General features: G+C 42.2%; 1 protein-coding gene and 1 pseudogene across 5 annotated transcripts in view; both read right to left on the reverse strand.

Moving 5' to 3' along the window:
- Positions 1–8,233, reverse strand: part of LOC147035330 (uncharacterized) — a 9,164-nt pseudogene extending 931 nt beyond the window's left edge.
- The window catches only part of MSRA (methionine sulfoxide reductase A), a 389,740-nt gene that overhangs the window by 323,371 nt on the left and 51,369 nt on the right, over positions 1–15,000 (reverse strand). The window lies entirely within an intron of this gene.

Raw genomic sequence — 15,000 nt, forward strand, 5'->3', positions numbered from 1 at the left:
CAAATAAAGGACTGAACCTCACACAAATTGCAACAGAATATCTGATCACTGTTCATTACTCATAAATGTGTCCTCTATAACATATAAAAAGTCCTAATGAATCCAAGTGGTGGAATTTTTTTTTTTTTAATAAATTTAAATTATTTTTAATGTTATTTTGATTTATTTATTTTTTCCAAAATGTTTATTAACCGTACTCTGGTCCCACTTTTTGCTACTTTATAATGGGATATTTAGCAATGCTCTGACTATATATGTAATACTAAACACATATTTCCATAGGAAGATGGTCTGGTTTTATTGTTGAGATGACCTGTGCCTTCAGATAAGACCTCTAAATGATTTAAATACATTTATTATGGCCTGGCATGTATGACATGTATGACTTTAATAGTGCATGCACTGATGTTCATCACAACTAATAATGTGTAACGATAAAAAGTCATGTGCTTCTGAAGACATTATTTTAAAGTAACAGCACTATTATACTATATAAGGCAACATAATATTTCAGGTTGTCTGATTACTCAACCACTGGTTTTCATCATCGTCATCATCATCATCACATTCAGTCTGAAATGAATTTGCACACCCTGATTCTTTGCAGTTGCTACATGCAACAGAGCACTCGATGTCGTGCTTCTTGCATGTGCACCTTAGGCTGCTGCAATCTGTCTTGCAGCTGCATCTGATGACCTGCAGGAGTTCCTTGGGAGCTGGTGGTAAGTCAGTTTGGACAGGGTTGAGCCCCCATCACTTTCTTTCCATCCCCAGTCTGGTGGCAGGAGTTCATCCACGGTTCCCTTCCACTGCTGCACCTGGTAGTACACGTGGAGACTGTGATTTGCTGCTGCAGAGGTAGGTGGTAGGCTCTGTGGCTGTCCATAAGAAGTTCTAGTAGCCACCTTCTCACAAAAGTGCTTGTGTCATTGTGAGTCGAGTCCCTCCCCAGGCTTACCATTGTACAGGCAGACCAAAGCATTCTCTCCTGCTGCCACAACATCTGCTGTGGAAGCTGAAGCTGTGTCAAACACTGTAGCTTGCTCACGGAAGTCATCACTGGTTGTGAATTTCTTGAGGGCGGCTCCTTTACCAATACCATACAGGCGGGATGTAGTATCACACCCAAGGATCGCTTGGATGAAGAGAATGTGAGTGCACACACTGGGACCCAGTTGCTGCTTGAGAGCCTTGATGTTCCAGACACGTGGGTTCTTTGTGCTCTTCTTTGGCTCAGGTTGGAAGAAGAGGTCATGTGACTCGAGCTTGGTATGGTCGATAAGGAGCATGAGCAGATCTGTATCATCACCAATGAGCACAGTGTTTGTTGTGGTTGAAGACTCCACTGCTTTCTGCACTATGAGGAGATCAGCATCACCTGAAGCAAGATACGTCTGACAGTTCTTCTTCTGTAGTTGGCCACTGAGCATGAAGATGAACTGTTGCTTGGTTGTGTTGTTTGCGAGGAACTAGTCTTTCTTCATTGTAACAGGCATGCCCTCATCAAAAGTCACGGTTGCTCCAGTCCTCCTACCTGCTTGTCTCTGGTGTGTCATGTCCTTGGTGGATGTACTCTCATAACCATTGAAAACGACAATTGCCTCCCCATACTTTCTTGTAATATACTCGGTGTACAACCTGCAGACGTTATTGTATGTGGATCCACGTGTCCATGGGATGCGCTGAACAAGTGCTCCACCATCCAGCACGTACTGAACCTGGCCTGTGATCCCTGGAAGGTCAAGTGTGAGGAGGGCCCAGATGGCATCTGCTAGCACTGGCTTCTGTTGCTGTTGAAGCATTAGGGAGGTGTCAAACTGTGCTGGTGGATGACTGCACAGCTCATACTTGAATACTGACGCCAGATCTCGTGATGCTTTTGCAGCAACTGTGAGTCACTGGAAAAGTAGTTGAGGATCCACCTCCACTGCTTTGCCACCAGACTTCACTGATGAATGCGTGCTCAAGGTGATTGCCTGATCCCTTTTCATGAATGTGTACTCAGCAGTGGTGTGTCCATCCATGCTGGCCAAGATGGTGTTCCCAATTGTCTTTGCCTTGTCAGCATTCACAGTAGTGTGTGCATGGACCCCAGTCAAGACATTGCGCAAGCTTGGATCAGGGCAGAAGGGGATTCTTTCATAGAGATAGTTCAGAACTGCGCGTCCTTCAGGTCACGTGCTTGCCTTGCATCTGCCATGTCCTTGTTTTGCTCACCAGTGTTGCTCACTCCTGTTAGCTCTTGCATGTCATTGTTGACTTCAGCGCAAGCTGGCATGGCGAGGAGCAATGTTACACGCCACTGTTCTGTCATTCCTCACCCTTTTGTGAGGCCACCACTGGTCTTCATGCTTCTCATTAGCACTTGTTCAATGATGAGATCTATGGACAGGCCAGCCCATAGGTGATCACTTCTTCTGACCACATGGAACCCCTCTTCAAATCTCTGGTGGACATCTGGATGTTCCTCCTGGAGCTTGCACATTCATTTTTAAAGTACAGTAACTGCCAAATAACCACACATGAATTTCACCGATTGCACATCTTGCAACTTTCAACTTGACCGTTTTTACAATGCAAATCTCTTCAATTTGTTGTGAATTTCCTTTTGAACATGCACTGCACTGCACCCAATATCATGTCTCATGTAAAACAAAGTTTCTGGAAGATTGTGGATAGCACTGAACCCTTTGTGTGGACATCAGACAAGCAGACATGCACAAATCCATTATTTTAAGATGGAGGGCAATGGAGAAAAATGCCATCACCGATTTCCGTACGTTTCAATAGTTTCCACCACTTGGATTCCTTAGGACTTTTGATACGTTATACAGGACACATTTACGAGAATAAACCAGTTGAAAGAGTTTCTGTTGCAATTTGTGTGAGGTCATGTCATATAATGCCTGTGCAATACATGGAAATGTCTTTGAAGGATTCGGAGCGGCAAAGGCGAGAGAAGAAGTCACCCACAGAACCACATGATGTGTCCAGGGAAACCCCTCTCCCTCGAGAAATGGACAGGTTTTGGCCGTCCAGTGACAACAACGCAAAATTTGAATCCCTCATTCATGCAGAGGCGCTGGTATGGAATTGGAGTGCTCCTCCGTTGGAGATTATAGTCAGTCATTTCTGTGGACCAGGCAGCATCGTCGTTTCGTGTTGGTCCATGACATCGAGACCTGAAGAGGTTCCACAACTCAAGTGTAATGTCGAAGAGGCTGACATGAGGATTATACCACATGCAATGCATACTGTTAAACAAGGTAAAAATCGCATCATAGTCCTATCGTCAGACACAGATGTGTATGTGAACGGCCTCGAAGAACTCTGGGTGAAGGCTGGGGTTGGTGACTCGACAAGATACATTCCGATACATATCCTTTCAAAGAGGATCGGACGAAGTTTGTGTCAGGTTTTTCCCGCTGTCCACACTAACTGGGTGTGACGACACAAGTAAAGTTGGAACCAAGCATGCTGCTCTCATAGCCAATCCAGGGATGTACTTAAAGGACTTTGTGGTGGCGACAGGTAACCTGGATACATCAATTGATAAAGTAGAACCCTATCTGACACAGGTCCTTAAGAAAAGAACAATGATGAAAACCACAAACCAGCTCCGAAGCCACAGGTATCATCATGCCAAGCGGTCATGTTTGGATAACCTGCCACCCACAAGTCATGCCATTCGGTTGCACATTTTGAGAGCCTACTTTGCTACAAAAGAGATGGAGTCCCTCCTCTCATCATGCGAACCCTCTGACCCAAGACAATTTGGTTTAGAATTTATTGATGATCTTCTGGTCTCAAGCAGGGGGAACAATCCAATTCCTGAAGACATTGCAATCCACTGCACATGTCAAAAGTGTGGAACTCCGAGATGTCCTTGCCACGGTTCTAACAATCCCTGTTGTACATTTTGCACTTGTCAAAGCGACTCGGAAAAGTCAGGATGTCAAAATGTATTTGGTGTCGTCAGAAAGTGAGTGACTGCCTCATAAGTTTATACGCATTTCCAAACCAGAATCACATTCCACCAGTTGGTATGCGTTTACTTACTATGTTGGAGTGGCAGTTTTCGTTTATTGTTTAGGCCCTATGGTGGTCATTAAGTACATTCCATTCATATCTGTATTCTTTGTATTTATTCCAAAAAAATTTACCCCAATAGAGAACAAAAATATGGATCTGGCATGTGCTGTTGGACATTTTCCACAAAAATTTTTTACTTGACCCCAATTTTCGTGACCTTTTGACCTCTAATGACCTAATTATTGACCCAATCTCCATAAAGGTAATATCATATGGAAGGGTATTCTAAGGCAAACCAGTTTAAGGGTGAACGGGCATCACATCATAACCATTTAGGTTTCCCCAACAGGAAATAGTTAAAGCGGTGGCCAAAAAAAGTGATCAGATTGAGAGTCGACCGCTTTCCATTCTGTGCTGTTTTTATTTTATTGCAACAAATTCCACTTTATTCATACGATTGTGTTCCTTGGCACCTATGGCGATGGGATAGACCCTCATAGAGGGTGAAATATGGATGTGGCATGTTCTGTGGGGTACGTTTCAGAGATGGGTCAGATTTTCACTTGACCCAAATTTTCGTGACCTTTTGACCTCAAGTGACCTGATTCTTGAACCAATGAACCTAATTTGCATATCACATGAAAGAGGGTCTCAAGGCTGACATTTTGAGGGGTAGTTTGTGTTTCTAGGGTGTAAGACTGCAAAGTAACAGTCGTTTTCATTTCCACTACCCCAAATAATATTGGCCTGACAATTTCCGTCGGAACCCCCAAAAGAGGCACCATTTTCACACTTATTGGGAAAAGTTATACATACAACCAAGTTTTTATGTTATAAGAAGTGATCAACTTCAAAATTCCAGTTGGTAACTTCGGGTACATTTTTTTTGCACACGAGGACCCCCGAGCTGATGCACGATGTGTCAAGTTTCCCCTCGATTTGTCCAGCCATTCTGGAGAAGATTTTCTGTAGGTTTTAGGGTAACCAACAACATCATTTGTGTGAAGTCAACCCATTGTTCCTCATGGACAGGCGGCTGTCATACATGTAAAGTTCCACCTCAATTTGTTCGGCAACTTCAGAGAAGAATATTTTTGAAGGTTTTAATTTTTTTAAACAATATGGCTGCCGAATCACGTGACCAATGATGTCATGAATTTTTTTTCTGTGGACCATTTTCTCCCGAGATGACCCTCAATTTTTCATACTGATTGGATGTGGCGTTCTACATATGCAATTATGAAGTCATAAAAAAAAATATCACACATTCCCCGTGAGGAGTACTTGCTGTGTGCCAAATTTCAAATTTTTCCTTGGTGCAGTTTCAGAGATACAGAGGTCCAAAGTTTTTCCAAAATGACTGCCACACCACGTGATCTATGAAGTCACAGTCATCATTGAGGAATTTTATACGAGTAGTCGCACTGATGGTGAAAATTGTCTCAATCCGACAAGCAGTTGCAGAGAAAAACACGAAAGCTCTGTGCGGACAAACAGAGGCAGACAGACAAACAAATGGATACAAATGAAATACCCTCTCCGAATCCTTCGGCAAGGGTAACAAGGAGCTGATACTCTACCTTTTGGGTGGTATGAGGAATAGATTTGTGTAATATGAAAGCCAAACCTTGAACGGTTTTTGAAATATTGCGTGCAGAAAACAAGTTACCGAGATGATTTCCATGGCAACATAATTCAGCCAATCACACCCATGATCTAATCAGGTTGAGTTAATGTCATGAGGAATAGTCATCAGCAATAACAAAGGTAAATGTTCAACGGTTTTTGAAATATCGCATGCACACAAGGACATGGAGAGATGATCGGTCGGTCAGATGGAGATAATATTAATGGCTCCATCACCGATGTTGTTGGAGGGGTTGGGTGAAAGCCTCATCTATCTATAATTCCAGCAGTGTGTGTGTGTGTGTGTGTGTGTGTGTGTGTGTGTGTGTGTGTGTGTGTGTGTGTGTGTGTGTGTGTGTGTGTGTGTGTGTGTGTGTGTGTGTGTGTGCGCGCGCTGTTTCTCGACAACCACTGGTCCGATCTTATTGAAACTTGCCAGGTATATTGCTGGGGACCTGAGTATGTGCCTTTCCAAGGTTTGATATTAATCGGACAAGTTCTTCCCAAGTTATGGCCATTTATTTACCAACCAATGACAAGACACGTTGTTGCGTAGGCGTGGCCGTTGGGGAAGAGATCCTCAGCCGCGTTCCCCATTACGAGTTACAACATACAGACTTCCGGATAGTGATGACACTGTATTCGAATAATTTCTCGATTTCTTATGCGCATTTATAGACAAACACAATGCCCCAATCCAGTCGTCGTTTACGAGAGTGAAGGAACGGCCTGTATGGTTGTTTGAAAGTTTTTGTTTGTTTGTTTTTAGTTTGCACATATGGCCACGCACGTACGCCATGCGAGAGCGAAGAAACGGCCTGTGTGGTTGTTGTTTCTGGCACGTGGTTTGAATTTTTTATTTTTTTTGCACGTACGGGCATGCACTAGTTTGGCTAAACAGTGCATAGACATGAGCTTAGCAGAGCTACACCCCCTATATCTCCATAGGATTGTACTGAAGCCAATAATGGAAAGATAATTGGTTCACGAAAAAATATTTTCAAGAAAAAAATTAAGTGACCACTATATTCGTTATTGTTGTGTGTCTGTCTGTCTGTCTGTCGTGAGCATAGCTCCGTGGGTTTTGATCCGATCCTGCCAAAATTTTGGTGGGAGGTTTATATCATGATCTAGTTGTGTTTTCCTGAAAATGGGCTTGGTGCGCCCATTATGGGCGGAGCCACGCCCAAAAAAACGTGTTTTTAAGGGGCAGCCGATTTCAATTTGCATCTTCTCCTGGGGGGTTTGTCGAATCTGACAGGGGGTTTCGGTATTTGGTTAACCCAATGGCACCTGCATAGCCCCAAGGAGCTCGATTTTTCATTTTCGTCCCAAGGTCAAGGTCACAAGGTCATGAACTTAGAAAATTGTGAATTTTGACAGAAAAAAAATTCTTCTCCGAGGGGTTTGTCAAATCTGGCAGGGTTTTGGTATTTGGTTAGCCCAATGGCACCTGCATAGCCCCACGGAGCTTGATTTTTCACTTTCGTCCCAAGGTCAAGGCCACGAACTTAGAAAATTGGGAATTGTGTTTTTAGGGGGTTGCCGATTTCAATTTGCATCTTCTCCTTGGGGGTTTGTCAAATCTGGCAGGGTTTCGGTATGTGGTTAGCACAATGGCACCTGCATAGCCCCACGGAGCTTGATTTTTCATTTTCGTCCCAAGGTCAAGGTCACAAGGTCACAAACTTAGAAAATTGTGATTTTGACATAAAAATCCATCTTCTCCGAGGGGTTTGTCGAATCTGACAGTGGTTTCGGTATTTGGTTAGCCCAATGGCACCTGCATAGCCCCACGGGGCTCGATTTTTCATTTTCGTCCCAAGGTCACTCAAGGTCACAAGGTCACGGTCAGAAGGTCACGAACTTGGAAAATTTCGAATTTTGACATAAAATCATATGACCGCCCAAACCTTGAGAGCAAGGATGACAATATTTTTAATGCATAATCTTGAGGTCATTCTCCATCTAAAGTCTTGAAACCATTTTGCTCTATCTCGAACACCTTGCCCGTGGCGCCCCCTTCAAGTTTGTTTTTACGCCGATTTCATCAAAGTATGGATAATCCGAGGAGTGTGAAATGCCATATAGCCTATATGACGTTATATTGTTCCTGGAATGTTCCAGAGGAAGTTTTGCACCAAAGGTCATAATCCTTGACCTTTGACCTTTAAAGGTCACAAAGGTCAAATTTTCAAAGTTGTGGGAATCAAACCGGGTTTTTGACCTTCTTAGATGAACTAACTCCAATAAGCTACAGCACATATCCTGTTTCCTTATTTTAATGTCCACAACATTGTTTTGTGACCTTTTAAGGTTATGCAAAGGTCAAATTTTTAAAGTTGTTGAACGAAACCAGGTTTTCGACATTTTGCAGCTAATAACCTATCACTCGTACCACATAATGTTGATCATTTTTATAACTTGGTCAAACATTATCACATTGTCTCATCCTTGACTTCTGAAACGATCCACATCGTCAAATACCGCTCGTGAACCATCGTGGTCTTCAGACTTGTTCAATTCTGAATCTTCGACCAATCCAACCCGGAGAGGAAACTAAGCTCATGCCTAATTGGCAGTGGCAATTGCAAGTATGTATACATATATATATATATATATATATATATATATATATATATATATATATATATATATATATATATATATATATACATGTTTTTTTTTTTAAGCAGAATCTGGAATTTCAAATCAATGATTGTTGAGATACCAAAAGAGTCCTATCTTCATGCACAAGTTAATTTTGCATTAAATCAATTTTTGATCGTCCCAATTTTCAGTCTTTTCCATTTTAACTCCCCAAAATCCTCCACAGCTCACCTTGCCCTCATTCATATTTTATCTAACCTCCTGCCAAAAGTTTGCACCCTCAATAATACATCTTCTGCTCACCTGGCTCTGTCAACCTCGGTTTGGGACAAACGCCTGCAGGGATGCGATCAGCTTGAGTGGTCCTGCACATAATGATGAAGAAAAGTACAAAGCTCGGCACCCAAGGATAAAAGGGACTCAAGGGGAGTCTAATCAGTGGAAACAGTTCATTACACCATAGAATTCATACCAAATCAAACCACCTCCCACCCCCTCCCAACCAACACCATCACCACCCCCCAATGTGCAGCGGTTTCTTTGAAAGTAATTTTTGAGCAGACTTCATGAAGCAGCAAAATGTCTGATCCACAGGATTTTACATTTCTGGCCAATTTCCAAGTCCAGCAGCGTAATGGCCACGGCCTAAACATCAACACTTACAGAAACATATAAATGCTAGCATTTAGCACAGGAAGCAACCAAAGCAAAAAAACAATCCTTCACTCGAGAGTTCATAGAAAACATTAACCCATGCCGTCTTCAGAAACAAGGACATGCAAATTTGATTGGTCATGATGACGTAAATATTTTGTCCAAGTACTGCTAAATATGGAAGGGTTTCAAAGTGCTTTAAAAAGGCAATTTGTGTTCTCGTGTTCAAGTATATAATTCACTTCAAATAAAATAACGATTTTAAAAGGTCATAGAAAAAATAAATTCTGGAAGTTCACCACCATTGATGCAGAGTCTTTTCCACCACCCTATTTAACATGTTACATTAGTTATTGGGATTCGCTAGATATCCGTTATTGTTGGGTTTTCCGTGTGTGTGTGTGTGTGTGTGTGTGTGTGTGTGTGTGTGTGTGTGTGTGTGTGTGTGTGTGTGTGTGTGTGTGTGTGTGTGTGTGTGTGTGTGTGTGTGTGTGTGTGTGTGTGTGTGTGTGTGTGTGTGTAATGCGAGGATCCACGGCACAAACCAGCAAACCAATTTCGATGAAACTTGGCGAACAGGTGCCATATGGCTGGGAGTGTGCGCATTTGAGTTTCGTTGCTATGCAGCGGCCGAAAAACCGCGTTTTAAGAACCCAAACGTGCTCGCCGGTGATTTGCTACGTCACGTGATTGACCGGTGGCGAATCGACCACCGAGAAACCATGACTCAACAAGGTTCATGATCACGTGGTTTGTTTCTCTTGGAACGTCTCGTCGTCAACAATGTCCGGTCCTTCGGCACACTGAACCTTACAGTGGCAGATGGTGCACGACGACCCGATATCTCTCAGGCGAAAACCACACACGGCAAACACCCTGCGGGATCCAAGAGCAGCTCAAATGGAGGAAACGTGCTCGGTCTGGGGGATTCGTCCTCAGACCGCGGGTCCGTGGTCTGTCCAGGAGGTTCTCCCTCGGACGGGTCCATGGTCGGCTCACCCGAGGATGAAGATTCCGGACCCGGTACATGACGTTCACTCCGTCCCAACATGTTGTGCTTCCTGACGCTCGTTTTAATGGATTGTTTGCGTTTTGAAAGGGAAGATCGAGTCTGAGTTCATCGATCATTCGTTCCCTCCGTATGAAGGTTTGAACCACAAACTCATTGGGATTCGCTAGATATCTGTAATTGTCAGGTTTTCAGTCTGTGTGTGTTTTCTGGATTTGTCATTTTTGGAGGTAGATTACTGTCACCCATGTCTAAACACATCTACAAACTTCACTGGTTTCGAAAAAAAAAGGGTGTCAGTTTTTCCATTAACATTTAGGACCTCCATTTTGAATTTCAAAATGGCCACCACCGAAAATCTTCTTTAAAAAATAATATTGCAAATTAAACATAACTATTCATTCAAATGTCATACAATATTTATTTTATTTTATCGAAACTCGTATAAAGGGGACAAAGATTCATTAGAAGCAAACCAAGAGCACGAGAAATACTCTAAATATTGGAAAAATTCAAGATGGCCACCTGATTTTGGGGTTTTTCTATGTAAAATGCCATTACTTTTGAACCAATAGACATAAGATGTTTTTGGCGTCTAATCATATGTTTTGGCACAGGAGGATTCCAATAATAACAAAATATTTATGATTGGAACGCTCTTTGCCAATCCTCCAAAACATTCAACAGAAATAATATCGAGCATGTAATTCAATATAAATTTATTTGGGCGGTTTTACAATTAGAAGATGGATAAGTTTTTTTTCAAAGGTATGAAAATGCTACATGCATGAATCAGGAGTGTCAATGTTACTGATTAAACATTAATAATTGTCATTGCTTCAATCATCTTCTAGATCTTCGCCAATCCTTGGTGGTGTTATGTTCGAACAGCTGTCGCCTTCCCCACCACATTTGCAAAGTTCGGTACAGACCACACTGTTTCCTCTGCATGAGCACCTTCTTGAACCCTTTGATTTCTCACAATTATACCTGATGAGCTGCAGCACTGAGACTGGAGCTGGTGCAACCTGAGAAAGAACAATCAGTAGCTTTTTGTCCTGGTTTCGCCACCCCAAGGTCAAAGGGTCAAGAAAAGTTGGGTTCAATACCATATCCTGGCGCCAGATATTACACTGGACATGGGCACGGCGTATATGTTCAATCCATGCTCCCTGAGTTGGTGGCACTTTGTCAACTCCTTGTTTATCTGTGAGTTGCTTGAACAAAAACCATTTCAGCATCCTTGCTTGCCCAAAGTGGACTCCAACTGGAGAGAAAAGAGCAAAGAAACTCTTCACAACCAGAAAGAACTTCTTCAGATGGCTCATCCCCTTCACCAAGGTCAGCTAATGCTCTCAGAATGGTGGGGCTTGCCTTCAGGAAAGTTGTAAAGCACCCCTTCTTTCCCTTCCCTTGGATATGTCCTGTCGTATCACAGCCTGCACCGGAAATCAGCTGAATTTGATTTTGGTGTCAGAGACATTTGCCTCTTTGTTTTGCATGCTTGCACTATGGAATGTGAAAGAGTGCGACATGCGTTGCTGAGACCTTTGGCACGTGTGTCTGTTGTTGCAGCTTGAGTTCCTTGTAATGTCCACCTCATCATAGCAACTAGTTCTGGAGGTACACACTGTTCTTCACAATTTGTCAATGAGCCATTAAAGGTCCATGGGTTAGATTCGCGGGCTTGCAAGATAAATTGCCTGATAAGTTTTGAGCAATGAAAGATGGTCTTCATGTCTCGTCTGATAGCTAAAACATCACGTTCCTCCACAACAGTATCTATTGCTGACCGAACAGTTTCCTTAGAATGAATGACTGCAGATTTTCTTCCTTTTTCTTCAGTAATTGTGAAGTTTGATATTTGTTGTTCTATTTTGGTGAGTAGCACTGCATTTGTAATCTGTGGGTTTGGAATGCCATGATTGTGCATAATTTGGTTGTATCCTGTTGCTACTTCACTCAAAGTAAGGATGCTTCCTTGATCTATAGATTCCTGCAATTCAGCACTGAACTCGATCTTTGCAGAAATAAATTCCACTGTATTTTCTGCCTGATGTTCTCTGTTGCTGACTCTTTCTTTGGCTTGTATGTACTTGCGCCAGTTAATGGTATGGCATTTTTGGTGATATTTAATGTCCCTTGAAAGAAAGTCACCATCAGTTATGATGTTTGCCAGGTTTACTTTCCATTGTTCATTCCCACTAACATCAACTATGTTTTGGATTGACACTCAAATATCGACACTTCGGCAATTAATAAGGCGTTCTGTCTTACTACCACAAATTTTCTCATTTTGACAGAAGAAAGTGTTCCTTTTGGAATGGAGGGTAACGAGATCTTGTCAGTGTGCTGGTAGATGCAAGAGTTGCTTGCTTTGGGGTGTTAGATGTTTGTGATGCGGGAGGGCGACCATCGACTTTGCTGTATGACAATACACTTGATTCTTGAGATAAAACTGCTTTGTCGTATCTAGCTTTGTCTCTCCCAATGTGTTGCTTGTGTGTTGCTTTACCATGACATGATTTGTGCCACAATGCATGTTGGTTGTTCAGTTCTTTTCCAGATATGCCACTCAGTTGTTGATGCAAACGAACATACTCAGGGTTTTGATATTGAGCCCTCTTGCTTATACAGTCCAACAATGATTGGTATGATTCCAGTTCTGGTAGTCGCAGATGCTCCAGTTGATGAACACCTTTAATGTCAGTGAACTTGTCTCCTTGACACAACAAGCAGATTTGAAAGTCAATGGAAGGTTCAGTGACATGATGGTTCTCCACAGGATGCCATGGTTAATCTGAAATCGTAACCATTTATAAGTGAAATTAACAATTTGCCATAAATTTCAATGCCTTAAGTATTTTATAGGATGGGATGTCCACTGTGCATTTTTGGTCTTTTGAAATAAAGCAGTAAGTTATTTGGTTCACAGTGGATATGCATCATATTGCAAGCAGAAAATATTTGTCAGATACCAGTAATAAGTGTCACATTCATTCCAATATTTCTTGACATTAACATCAAACCTGTTGATATCCATGCAAACAGAATTCAGATGAACAGTTGTCTCAACTACAATGCATTTGATACCCAAACTCTATTTGCACACACTTTGAATTATATGTTCAAATAACATTAAATACCGAAAAATCATACATATAGGGTAAAAACGGCAGCCATTTTGAAATTCAAAATGGAGGCCCTAAAAGCTAATAGAAAAACTGGCACCCTTTTTTTCTGAATCAGTGAAGTTTATAGATGTGTTTAAACACTGTTGCCAAGAATCTACCCAAAATTTTGCTTTTTTTTCATAAGCCAACAGACTATCAAGGCCCTGTCACACCTTGAAGATTTAGCCAGCGTATGCCTGACGTATGCAAAATTTGGCTACAACGCTGGCACACGTCGAATACGTTATGGGTAAGTTTGTATACGTTAAGAGCACGCTGGTATACGTCGTAGTAGTACGCTGGCTTTTTTTTGTAGTACGCTGGCATACGTCGTAGTACGCCAAGGTGTTAGACAAATTTTCCATGCTTGAAATTTTCAATGGTTTTTTTTTCTTTTTCTTTTTTCGGCATGACGGTGATGTTGACACTTCGATTTCTAGTGCGGTTATGATTTAAATCGTTGAGCGGCAGCCTATGAATAGCCTACGCCACGTGATCATCGACGATACTTTGCCGCACGCTATGCATACGTGCGGCTATCGTTGGGCATACGTTATGAACGCCGACAACACGCAAAGCAATCATTGGTATAAGTTATGTATAAGTTATCGAAACGTTCTGTGTACATTAATAATACATTATACATTTGTCCAACTCGTAATGAATATGCCAAAAAATGGAAAAAAAACATCAACACTTCAACGTAAAAAAAAACAAACAAAAAAAAAAGATGGAGTCTGAAACACTGACGGGTTCCTCCTGTGAACCCCATTTATATATACCATTTCCCCGAAACGCTGCCAATACGCCATTATACAGTAGCTGTAAGTTAGAAACACGTTCAGTAAGTTCTGTGGTCGTCCGGAAGACGTCAATCAAATACGTCTACATACGTCAATGTGCGTTGGAGATACGTTACACAACGGTTCAAAGCACGCTACACATAGGTTCAAAGCACGTTACTCATAGGTTAAAAATTAAGTTTCGGGTACGCGAGACATTACGTCGACGTGTTTCTACTTATGAGTAGCTTACAAGTAATGTATGTCGACGTGTGTCAACGATCGCGTAGCGTGCCTACAACTTATGCCAGCATATGCGGAACGTGCGTCATACGTCGATAAATTTTCAACATGCTGAAAATTTATCGACGCACGACGACGTATGCCAGAAAACTACGACATATGCCAGCGTGCTCTTAACGTATACAAAACTTACCCATAACGTATTCGACGTGGGCCAGCTTGGTTCGGCAAATTTTTCATAAGTCGGCATACGCTTGACTAAAACGTCAAGGTGTGACAGCAGCTTCACACTTCGATGTCTAGTGCGGTTATGATTGGAATCGTCAAGCCACAGCCTATGCATAGCCTACGTCATGTGATCGTCGGCGATACGCTGCCACGCTATGCATAAGTTAGACTATCGTTGGGCATAGGTTGTGAACGCCGACAACACGCTCAGCATTCATTGGTATAAGTTATCAATATGTGATTAAAACGTTCTGTGTACGTTACTAATACGTTATGCATACGTTCAACACGCTATTATACGCCCAAAACTTAAAAAAAACATCAATAGCTAAGCATACGCCAGCGTTTTACATACATTTTGAGACCTTGCCATACGCTGACTAAAACGTCAAGGTGTGACAGCCCTTTAAGCAACCACCTGTTGCTATGCAGCGGCCGAAAAACTGCGTTTTATTTAAGAACCCAAACGGTAACTGACGTAGCGCGGCTTCTATGATAGGTAGAGCAACCGGACCAACTCCTTGCTATTCCTTGCATCCCCATCTAGTTATTGCGACAGCATAACGTTCCTTCATCATAGTTTCCAAATGGCAGCCCTCCGAATGCGGAAAGGTGGTGAACCAGGGAATATGTTAAGTGACCT

This window comes from Eptatretus burgeri, chromosome 1, assembly GCF_056783735.1.
Source record: "Eptatretus burgeri isolate ZD-2024b chromosome 1, Ebu_testis_v1, whole genome shotgun sequence".
In the NCBI taxonomy this organism is placed as follows: Eukaryota; Metazoa; Chordata; class Myxini; order Myxiniformes; family Myxinidae; genus Eptatretus; species Eptatretus burgeri.